Here is an 11,432-nt window from a genome sequence, read left to right on the forward strand (position 1 = left end):
AAGTTTAAGGGAATCTTCCTACAGCTAACACATGCTGGGAAACCCAGAGGATGGTACACCGTGTGATCAGGAACAGTTTCTAAAACGCGCCTCATTTTTCCTCTCCTTGTGCTCGGGTTCGCCATTCCAGCCGCTTTACTGACAATCTCCCCATCTGGAGAGTCAGCGCCTTTAACCTCCTGTTTCGCAGTCTGCAATTAGTGCGTAGGATGAACGGGATGAGGGGGAACCAATGAGAGAATAGCTGTAGGTGTTTCGTCACGCACATGTCACTCTAATTTCCCATCAGGAGGAATAATTAACCAAAGGCTCAGCCTGCCGCCCCAGAACCAGAATAGGGCCTGAAGCAATCCTGAGGTTTTCAGGCCAGCTCACAAAAAAGCGAGTTGAAAAATGGAGCTCAGGGGCACTGCAATTCACAAACCTGGAGAGTTATAAAGGACAACTATTGTCGAAAAATATATTGAGGTAAGGCAAAGAAGAGGATTTGAAACCAACGCAGAATTGCAGGGAACAGGTTTCAAGAGGTAGATTGGAGTCTCCTTTAAAGTACAGGAAAAGCAGCAGAACTTCAAAAGATTGAAAGATTGGAAAAGATTCAACCTCCTCAGGGGTTTGTGGATGCGGAGCAGGAGGCTGTGCTGGGGTAAAGATTCAGCCTCCTCAGTGAGCTCTGGATGAGGATTTTGGCCTCCTGCTGGGATGGAGAAATTTCAGCTTCCTCTGGGGGCTCCATAGTTTTATCTGGGCTCCCAAAAAATCCCTAGGTAGGCTCTCCTCAGGGTAAATGGCATCCATACTGGGATCTAAATAGTCACCCTGCAACTGTTGTTCTAGACCCTGAGTGCTTTTTTTGAAATTGGCCTGTAGTTCCAACAACTTTGGCAAGCTGTTGATGCTGAACTAGATCTTTCTTCAGGTTTGGGGTGAACCAATAAACTTCATTGGTTTTGAGCTCTTACTACCTAGAGGTGGAACAAGTATTTCAAATGATTGGTGACCTTCAGCCTCATCTAGAGCTATGTGCTTAGCCTTACTTTTGTGTCGAGAAAGGAGAACCAAGGACTGATTCTGATCCCAGTCGAGCACTGGAACTGCCTCTGGGAGCTTTTGATGTTGGGTTTGCTTGTTATTCAGATCCTGATGTGGAACAGCAAACTGATCTGGCCCTGTAGGCAGCTCTCCAACCGAATCCGTGTCCGGGTATGGAACCTCAGTCTCAGTCAACTCCTGATGAGGCGGGGCCAACATCTGCACTGGAGACAAGGACGTTACGCAGTTAAAGCCCACGGCTTCTGTCAGGGGTGTAAGAGCATGGGACAATTTGGGAGGGGTTCTGAGGCTTGTGAAGACCAAGCTTCTGTCAGCCGCGCGGGGTTGGGGGTCACCTGCACGGGGCCCAGGGCCCACTCCGGAGGCTGAACTGCCTGCACTAGAAGCCATAGTTGTTCCCACGTGAGGAAGAGCCGTGGCAACCAAAGGCGCAGCCGGGACATAACATGCGGCGGCTCCAGGGGCAGTGACCCAGGCCACTGAGGAGCCGGAGCCACATCCTGCTTCCGAGCTGAACCGCTATGCCAGCGCTGATGCGACAGCTCACGTTAGCAACAGCGCGCCCCGCCCCCGCCTAACGTTCCACTCGTTATGACGTCTTTAGTGACGCCACCGTTATTAGCCTTGTGCGTAGATCCAATCCGCGCCACCACAGTGGGACTTTTTCCCAGATTCCCCAGGGCGCAAGCCATCCTTCCCCTTGCAAAGGCAACAATTACCTCCCACCGGGCCCTCTTCCCAGCCCCGCCCTGCGCTCCCTGGCCGCAAACAATGAGGCGGGACTGGGCTGCAGAACCGAGTGGCCCCAAACTCCAGCATCCCAGGGGTGCAGGGGTGGTGGGAAGGATTCAGACCTTCCCAAGGAAACCACAGGACCTGGCATTCTGGGAAATTCAAAAGTGCTAGTCCAATTCTGGCAATCTGAACTCTTCCTCCTCAAAGCTGAAGTCTGAGAGACATTCTTCCTCCCTTTGGCCACACGGCTGACAAGAAAAGTAGCTGACCTGCAAAATGAGCACCAGTAAGGGTGGCGGGAGGGGAACACACCTTATAATTATTCGAAAATGTTGCCATTTCCTCCAAACTCTCAGGATTCACGTCTCATTATTCAAACACCACTCTGTTATTAGGGGTCACCACTGAATCAGGGATGACTCCAGAACTTCTATAGAAGGGCTTTGGGGCAGGTGAGCAATTCATTCTGGGAAACAGAGTCTAAAACCAAGTGAATGGCCCTTTACATTAGCATGGGAAAACTTCCCCCATCCCACCTTGTCTCAACAGAGCCATTAATCTAGAAAAAACTACAGTGTCACTTTCCACAGGTCTACCCTGTGTGCACACATGGAGAAGACACTTAGAATGTTAAAGTCAGCATGTTAAGTAATTTTCTTGAAATACTGGAACTAGCACACAGTTTAATTTCTTCACATTCCTTTTCATAATCTATTTAATTTTAGTCCTTTTTAATTGTCTGGTACACCTTTAACACCTAAACTCCAAGAGAGAAGGAGCTTCATCTTATTTCCAGTGCCTAGAACATAATGGTTTCTAAATGGAACTGATTCCAAGATTGGCCTCATTTAGGAGTGGATCTGTTGTTATAATCAGGTTTCCAAAATCTTTAGTATCAATACGGAACCCTTTCCTCTCACATTTCATAGGAAACTAGACTTCTTAAAGCCCAAACATGGATACGTTTCAAGTTTCCTTGACTGATTTAAATTGAATTAAAATAATTATTTTGTACAGGAAAAAACTTTCAAAATTTTTCCATTTTTCAAAACATAACCAGCTTTTCTTTCTCTACTTTCTTCCCTTCCAAACAAACTTTGCAACATTGGGGTGAGTTAAGTAATCAGAAATCTAGCCAAAAATTAGCTCTCAATGACATGAAACACATATTTTGCTCCTTTTAAATAAAAATCCTATATGCAGTACATTAATGTTTTCTTTCCGAAATTACATTGAAATTACTTAAGCCCTAATTCGAGGCATCCATATAACTGGTTTACAGAAAGGTTCTTTGGCAAAATATTTAACACAAGATATATATGAGATGCTGAGATCTGGGTAATATACCTTACTTGAAAGGCATGAATAGTTTTTAAATAGTGTAGCATAATCACACTTAAGACCATAGTTACTTTGTTTCCAAATCCCTGCAATTCTATTTGAGGGGATTTCTAAAAGTCCTGTGTCTTCTCCTGTGTCCACAACCATAGACGTACACTGGTGGCCCTCAATCCTGCTCTCCAAACTTCAAGTAAGGGGCCAGAGCCAAGGCGCTGGACTTGGAAAAGTCCTAGAAATTCCCTGCCTCAAAAGCAGTTTCAGAGTTTCACCTTTTCCTAAGGAAGACAGAACTGAATAGATATGCTGAAGTCTTCCAAATCCTGCTGGGTGTTTTGAATTATGGCTCCACTGGCTGTGTACCCCTTGAGCTTTTATCTCCACATACTTGAATTAAACCCTGTCGTTCCTCTTCGGTTCCAGCATCTGTGACCTCTTCACAGGGTCTATATGCAACACCTGTTTTACCACTTTCTGAAATAAAGTTAACAACGATCAATTCAGAAGTTTTCTTGTTCTAAAACTTCCTGTATACAATGGTAGCACCCAATAATTAGACATTCTTTTGATTTCTAAAAGCAGAAAATAAGAGCATTCTCCTAGAAGTTCCCTCATCTGACACTACAGTTTTTATTATAATTATTTGTGAAAACATATATAAGAAGTATCAACTTTGGTTCAAAAACTTTATGATCTTGGAAATATGACCTAAGGAATAAGGACATAGAAATTAAAAGCTGTGGAAACAAAAATATTCAATCACAATACAATTAAATAGGAAGGCATTAGGTGGGGATCAAAATGAGTTCAAACCTGGGATAGATACCACTGGACTATAATAGATACTTCCCATTAGAAGCAAGGCAAGTGCCTACTCCTTGGGACCAAACTTATACCAGATACAATGAACAAAGCTTTGGAGCAGAGAGAGAGAGCATTTGAACACTCTACTGGTAGAAACTAGCCCATGTACCGTTTGGACAATACAGCTTTCCTCGAGGCAAGCTAGAGAACCAGGCTTTTTGGTCTAAGGAGTTTTGGTTACATATAAGGAGTACCTTGGCATATTAGGCACAAACAACCCAGTCATTTAGTTTGGTTCTTAAAAGTTGTTACCCAGAGTTGACAGCTGATGGAGATTCTGTCTGATAACCAGGGAAGTCAAACTTCACTGGAAGGACTACCCAGGCTGGAAGACCAAGACCAATCCAGGGTCAACTCTTACAAGCAAATAAGGTCTCGGACAACTTAGCGAGGATTTCTCAGTCTCTAAGCCTGCAGGGCTGTGAAGCAGGGGAGCAATTCTGTTCCGGGAATCTACTAATCATAATGTGTCCTTTGGGCCAGCCTGTGACATTCTCACTGCTGTATAACTCGATAGGGAACAGAATCAATGCTATTCAATAGCATGACCAGTTTCAAGGCTCACAAAAACGTAGCCGATTATTATATAAGAATCATACTCACCCAATATATCAGAAATGAAGACTGAAATTAAATTGATTCCAAAAACATAATCTAATAAACTTTTCAACAAGAAAATAACAATGATAATAATAATAGTCAATATATTTTGTCTGCTTACTATGTTTCAGGCATAGTTCTAAGCTTTTTACATTCATCATCTCATTTACTCTTACAATATTCCCCATTTGGTAGTAAACTGAATTACTAACCCGATATGCAGATAAAGAAATTGCAGCTTAGAGATATTAAATACCTTCCAATGTCTCTGGCTGGAAAAACCTAAAATTGCAACAACAACAACAAAATCTAAGAGACAATGTTAGGACTCAAACACAGGTGTCCAAGGCTTATAAATCATTACACTATTCTGTATGATAAGCAAGCAATTGAGGAAGAAATGGATCAAACACTTTCTGTATGAACTGAGGCAAGTCATTCTACATCTAAACACTGGGGACAATAATATTTGCTGTCGTTCTTCTCTTAAATGCCACAAAGAACAAATTTAAAACTGTTGCTGTGAAAGCATCTGATGAATGAAAGAATATGTAATGTTTTAGATAAACATTATTTTCATCCAATTAACTTTTCAAATAAGTTTATTTGCTCACTGAAACTGAAGCACTTCAACGACAATCAAAAAGGTCTTACCTAAAACCACAATCAGCAGTTTCTGGATGCATCTGTCATAGCTTTCTGAATAGCAAGCTTCTGGGTTACCTTCCTTTACATAAGGAATGATAATGACCCTAAATCCAACCAAAACAGATGAATTTAAAATGCCTATATGAATAACTGATTTCTAGGTTATATGTTTAAAACTAAAAATGCATCTGTGATTCTTAGAACATTACCTTAGTGATTAAGGGCAGGAACAACACTGGGGTACGGGTGAATGTCTCTGTTGCAGGTATACCCTGGCATGGCACATTTTTACTGCTCAGATCTATTCTGGAAGTTCCTAAAATACTCCATGGCAAATGCAAACCAAGAACGTGCCACAAATCTCATATTACTCACAGATTTCAAATGGACAAGCTGAGGCTACACTGCTACAGACACTGCTCTCGTGTGCGTAAAGGGCTGGATTCATACAGTGAGGTAGATTTGGTTGTAGAGCAGATGATCTGGCCTGTCCTCAACCATCACCCACTCAGGTGGATGGTGGAGCCTCCTCCACTCCATTCGCTAACAGCCCTGCCTCTGACTTAAAACCCTAAGCCCAAGTGCCATGGATTCTAGGAATAAACTCAGTACCAATCGGAATCCCCTTTCTAGGGATCTACATTTACTCTTTATGCTCAGGCCCTTCTATAGGAGGCAAAGGACTGAACATTTACACATGAGTTTATTTCAATCTTCAGACAATGATTTTGTTGGGATAACTGAAGGCCAGAAGACACGTGTATTTGAAGGATTATTTTAGCGCAAAACAAATTATTAACAAAAAAAATACTAATAATAACTAATTTTCCCTCCTCCTAAGCTTCTTGGCAGGCAGTCAGTTCTAAAATTCTAAGTTTAAGGTGCTGTCAGGTATTGCCTAAGATAAAAACCTATATTGTCGGGCAGAAAAATTCTGCCCAGGGCTTTAGTTCCTTAGCAAAGGTGATGATGTATCTGAAAAGTGGAGTTTCAGAAAGAAAGGAAAAAAGAGAAATCCCACTCCCTCACCTCCCCACACACACACATACTGGAAAACAGACCTTCCTCCAACTTATCCAAAGGTTCCTCAGCCATGACAACTCCAGGACTCCTGCACTCGTGGGAGGTCAACACCACCTCTAAAGCACAAAAGAGCTTCAGGCTTCGCTTCTGAAGTGGTGTCACAATATCTTCATTTTCCCTTTCTTCAAGGTCAGAAAGATCCTGAAGCTGTTAGGATTTTGAATTAAAGGCTAGACTTCAACATATTCTGTTGTTAGAAATAAAAACTAAACTCCAGCTATCCCAGGTAATAGTTTAGGTATGCTATAGCTTAAAAATCAAGTGGAACTTGCAAATGAATGACTAGATATGGACAACTATTTTTTATTATATACCAAACAAATACTAGAGAAAATTATGGACACCACCATCCAAGTCATTGAAATTATCACTAACTCTAGGTGGCAGGCCAATGCTCAGATACTTCCATGTGGAAGCCTCTCACATCTCCTCCCCAAAGCCCTGTTCTATTCTTCTCTCTAAAGTCTAGGAGTTCAATGTTGGAAGGAGTCTGGTTAGTCAAAGAAAGTCTACAGAGTTTACCTTGATGATCCTTTTTGACCACCCATGGAAACCAAAGTATTAATTTGCCAATTCTTGGCATCTGGAGCTGTTTAGGGCAAGCGTATTATGATGTACCGCCTTCTGTCTGGTGCCGAGATGAACCTAAAGACATAAAAGACCTAAAAATATCACAACCCTACATAGAGACTTATTTTGGATATACCTGAGACTTATCAATACCAATTTCATAGAGTGTTTGTGAAGATTAAGGAGGACATTTTAAGCAATGAGTTCACAGTGAGCCCTAAATACATGTTATTTATTATTTTTAAGTCAGTACTTTTCTGCATCATTTCCAGGGCCCCTGATTATCCAGAAGGTTCTCTGACCTCCGGTGGTGAAAGTGATGATGAAAGCAACCAAGGAAACCCAGCAGAAGCCTATTATGGGGTTGAGGGTAAGGAAAGGAATGGACTGTTTTAGTCGTTTCATCCTGTAGCTCCTGCTTGAGAATATGACCTGAAGAGGAGACAAGATGGACCTGCCACTGAATTAGGACCTTAATCTGTAGCAACCCCTCCTCAAGTTATTAACCCCTGTTAGAACAGCGAATATGTATAACTCTATAAAAGTAAATAAAGCAACCAAAAGAATTAGAGATTCATCTGCATTAACATGCTTCTTTGAGAGTACAAATATTTCCAGTCTTAACTCTCTAAGGACTTACATATTACTGTGGATTTTTTACATCACTACTTCTTTCTTAAACGTCTATTTCCATTTTGAACAGGGTGTAGTTTATAAATTTAGTCATAAAAATTCAAATAATACAAACAAAATCAAAGCATTGTTAATTCATTATTGATTTGTTTGTGCATCCTCCTCTGTCACTAGTTTATGAGCTCCTTAAGTGCTTGAAGGAACCATATATTATTCTTTCCTTCTTACCAGAAAGAGGAATAAATCTTGGCATATAATAGAGGAGTGATGGTCTGCTGACTGAGTGAATGAATGAGTACATAAGAAAATGAAATTACTTTCTCCAACTGAAGCTGCCTGCTGGGAAGGAGAAATGAAGATTAATTTTTAAATGTTGAGTGTCGCATGGCTGGCTAGGTCCTGTACGGTGAGTCATAATGGAGCTGCCCTGGACAATTAGGAAGCTTCAGAAGGGCTCTGAGCCCCTGGGTAGTAGAGACAGTTGACATCTGGGATAACCTTGCCACAGTAGTTGCTGGCAAACCTTTCCCTTCATGCTACTGAGAAAAATTCAGATACATTACGCCTTTCCTTCATTTTATTTTAAGATGTTATTCTCTTTTCTGTATTTATAAAAAACACAGGGGATAAAAGATAGGAGGATACCTGCCAATGAATAAAAGGCCAATAATTGGAACTTCCGTGCTGGTGCAGTGGTTAACATTCCGTTATCCCAATGCAGGGGGCCCAGGTTCAATCCCCGGTCAGGGAACTAGGTCTCACATGCATGTTGCAACTAAGAGTTCGCATACCACATTTAAGGAGCCTTCAAGCCAAAACTAAAGGAGCCTGCCTGCTGCAACTGGGGAGCCCACATGCCACAACTGGCGAGCCCTTGAGCCGCAACTAAGTAGCCCACCTGCTGCAACTGAGACCCGGTGCAAGCAAGCAAATAAATAAATAAATAAAATTGAAAAAGAACGCATAAGTAAAGTAGGGAAAAATTTCGGGGCTGTGGGTAGTAAAGTAAAGCTCTGCATTAAATATAGAAATCTAATACGAACGCCCGTTCCTCTCAACTATATAGTGACTTGGAGAACATTTTCTTCATTACTCTATCAGTGACGGGCTTTATGCTGTGAAAATCTCACAACCTACACTTATGGAATGGTCTTAATGTCCAATATAAGAAAAGAACTCATTACTCACAACTGATACCAAGTAACTGTTTCATAATCTTTCCAGGACCATCTGTAATATCTGAGTGGTATGTGAAATGGTCGCAGGGTCCGCAAATTAAAGAATGTCTGACACAAAATGATTTCAATCTCAGGGAGTACAGCCAGGATTGAAGAGGGTGTTAATCAGGGTACAGAAGTGGGAGGCAGTGTACATGGAGTCCCATCTGAGGGGAGTTCTCAGATTCAATAAAGGTGAAATCAGTGAGTAAAGAAATATGGGTGAGAAGAGGCAGCAAGGTCAGTAGGAAGTAGCCAGAGCAAGAAGCCAATCAGCGAAGAAACACAATTATAAAGGGAAAGGTCTGGGAAACCTAAGCCTCACTCACCTATTCAGAGGAATTGGAAAGGTCCTTAACATAATGAAATGTTAATTCTGGGAAAGTAAAATTGGATGGCATGTTGATATGTAATAAGGTTTCTAGAATGCATTAAAGAATATTTAACCCTTTTCTGGAATCTGAAGTGAGTTCTTAATAGGCAGTTTGAGAGTGATGATGATGATGTAGCCTCCTTTATCTTACATCTGACAAAAGTTTATCAAGCTCGGGACTTCCCTGTTGGCACACTGGTTAAGACTCTGGGTGCCAATGCAGGTGACACGGGTTTGATCCTTATCCGGGAAGATGCCACATGCCGTAGAGCAACTAAGCCCGTGTGCCACAACTACTGAGCCTGTGCTCTAGAGCCCGTGAGGCACAACTACTGAAGCCCGCGTGCCTAGAACCCACGCTCCGCAACAAGAGAAGCCGTTGCGATAAGAAGCCCACGCACCGCAACGAAGAGCAAACTCCGCGCGCCGCAAATAGAGAAAGCCGGCGCGCAGCAACGAGACCCAACGCAGCCAGAAATAAATAATTAATTAATTATTAAAAATTTGTCACCCTCACACACTTAAAATCCACATAAATGTATATATAAGGAAGATTCTTGTGAAGATTTCTTAAATTAAGGGGCAGCATAAAATGACGTGGGGTTTAACATCAGTTAAGTTATGGTTTGGCCTCTAGTTTCCACATTTACTGTCATGAACCTTAAGTAAGTCACTTAACCGTCCTGAGTTCGAGTTTCTTCACCTAAAACAAAAGGAAAGAAACAACTGGGGAACTGGGGGATCAGTGGAGCAGTGCATCTGAGAGCATTCTGTACACCACAGTGCTGTACAAACGCTGGCCAGTTTTGTTTTGTTTTTTCCCCCTGGGATCTTAGTTTCCAGACCAGGGATTGAACCCGGGCCCTCAGCAGTGAAAGTGCAGAGTCCTAACCACTGGACGGCTAGGGAATTCCCGATGGCCTATTAGTTTTAAATTCAGCACTTCATCCCAGTAGAGTGAGGAATTCCACATTTGGACCCACCTTCACTGGAGATGTGTGAAAAAGCTGCTTCTGGTCACACGCCTTTTGGGCTCTGTGGGCATCCCTTGCTGAATAAAACTTGATGATGGCATAGAACCCAGGACCACCCACTGCTGCATTTGGGAAGACTGGGACCGAATACAGAACGCAAAACTGTGAGAAGACTGTGAACAGAGAATGCTTTAGGGTGGTCCTACGCTAAGTAAGTGCAGGAAATTTCAGGCCAAGGAAACCAAACCGCCCATTCCCTTATATTCCCCCAGCCTTTCGCCACAGGCAACTGTGGTGAGCCTGCTACTCCGAATACTTCTCATTTCATGAACAAGTTTCCCTCTGAAATCCTAAGTTTCGAGTATATTAGGAGGCAATGCCGTCTGTTGGGAACTATCTCTCAAAAATCTATGGGGGTGAGCTGACTGCTCAGGTCGTCTCTAGAACTAAGATTCCTCTCAGCGGAGACCACAGGCAGATGAGGTGCTGAAGCAGTACCCCGGGGCGCCCAGTTACTGGGGCGCAGGGCGGCTTCCTCCACCCAGCCCTCCGCTCCAACTCGTCTCACTTGCAAGGCCTCCGCCGTGGGTCCAGAGCTCAGCTCCCACACCAGCAAGGTTTTGTCACCCCCGATGGGAACCGCAAAAGGTACCAACTGCACCATCCCACCGTCACCGCACGTGCACCTGCGCTTTTTAAATACTTAGTGCCAATAAATCTAATATATAGAAAAATAGTTGAAAGGCCCTGAGTGTTTTGTAGATAGAAAAGCTTGAGATTCAGAGCAAGCTCAGAGCTGGACAGTCTAAGAATAAACTAGCTCTCCATTCCATTAGGAGGGCTAGGTAGCAGCTTCTGCTTATGGAACCAGAAACTCTCAGGCTCCAAATAGGACATAAAACAGCATCACTTGTACTCTTTATAAAATTGCGGAAACAAACAAAATAAACAAAAATATATTTACACTTGTCCTATAAGACAAAGGGTACTTGAGACCTAATGTATATAAAATCAGTTTACAAACTGTGAGGCACTATATCAATAAGTTCTCATTTGCAGAGAGCACAGCATAGGATATGAGGCCAGTAATGTTAATTCCCTTCCCCCATCCATTCCTTTCTCATGTTCCTTTATGTATGCGGATCAGTTACATTATTAAGCTAACAATGTAACTGAGCTGCTATTAGCTTAATAATCTAACCAAGAATCTGATGTTTAGCAAGGGGTAGTTCTTAGAAACTTAGGGAGCTGGAACTCTGAATGTATGAATTAAAATAATGCAATTACATCATGAATTTTAAAATTTATCATCATTGATTAAAAATTAAAATATTAAATTAAAAA

General features: G+C 42.3%; 1 pseudogene across 1 annotated transcript in view; it reads right to left on the reverse strand.

Moving 5' to 3' along the window:
• The window catches only part of LOC307188193 (RAD52 motif-containing protein 1-like), a 28,058-nt pseudogene extending 17,120 nt beyond the window's left edge, over positions 1 to 10,938 (reverse strand). The window contains exons 1-8 of the transcript XR_013831745.1: positions 10,657 to 10,938; positions 10,098 to 10,277; positions 6,844 to 6,966; positions 6,300 to 6,468; positions 4,803 to 5,342; positions 3,399 to 3,600; positions 1,908 to 2,057; positions 1,038 to 1,251 (exon numbers count right to left, since the gene is read on the reverse strand). The product of XR_013831745.1 is annotated as an RAD52 motif-containing protein 1-like (transcript). The remainder of the gene's footprint in view (positions 1 to 1,037; positions 1,252 to 1,907; positions 2,058 to 3,398; positions 3,601 to 4,802; positions 5,343 to 6,299; positions 6,469 to 6,843; positions 6,967 to 10,097; positions 10,278 to 10,656) is intronic.
• Between the last annotated feature and the right edge of the window lie 494 nt (positions 10,939 to 11,432).

The sequence above is a fragment of the Stenella coeruleoalba genome (genome assembly GCF_951394435.1).
Source record: "Stenella coeruleoalba genome assembly, chromosome: 6".
NCBI classification, from domain to species: Eukaryota; Metazoa; Chordata; class Mammalia; order Artiodactyla; family Delphinidae; genus Stenella; species Stenella coeruleoalba.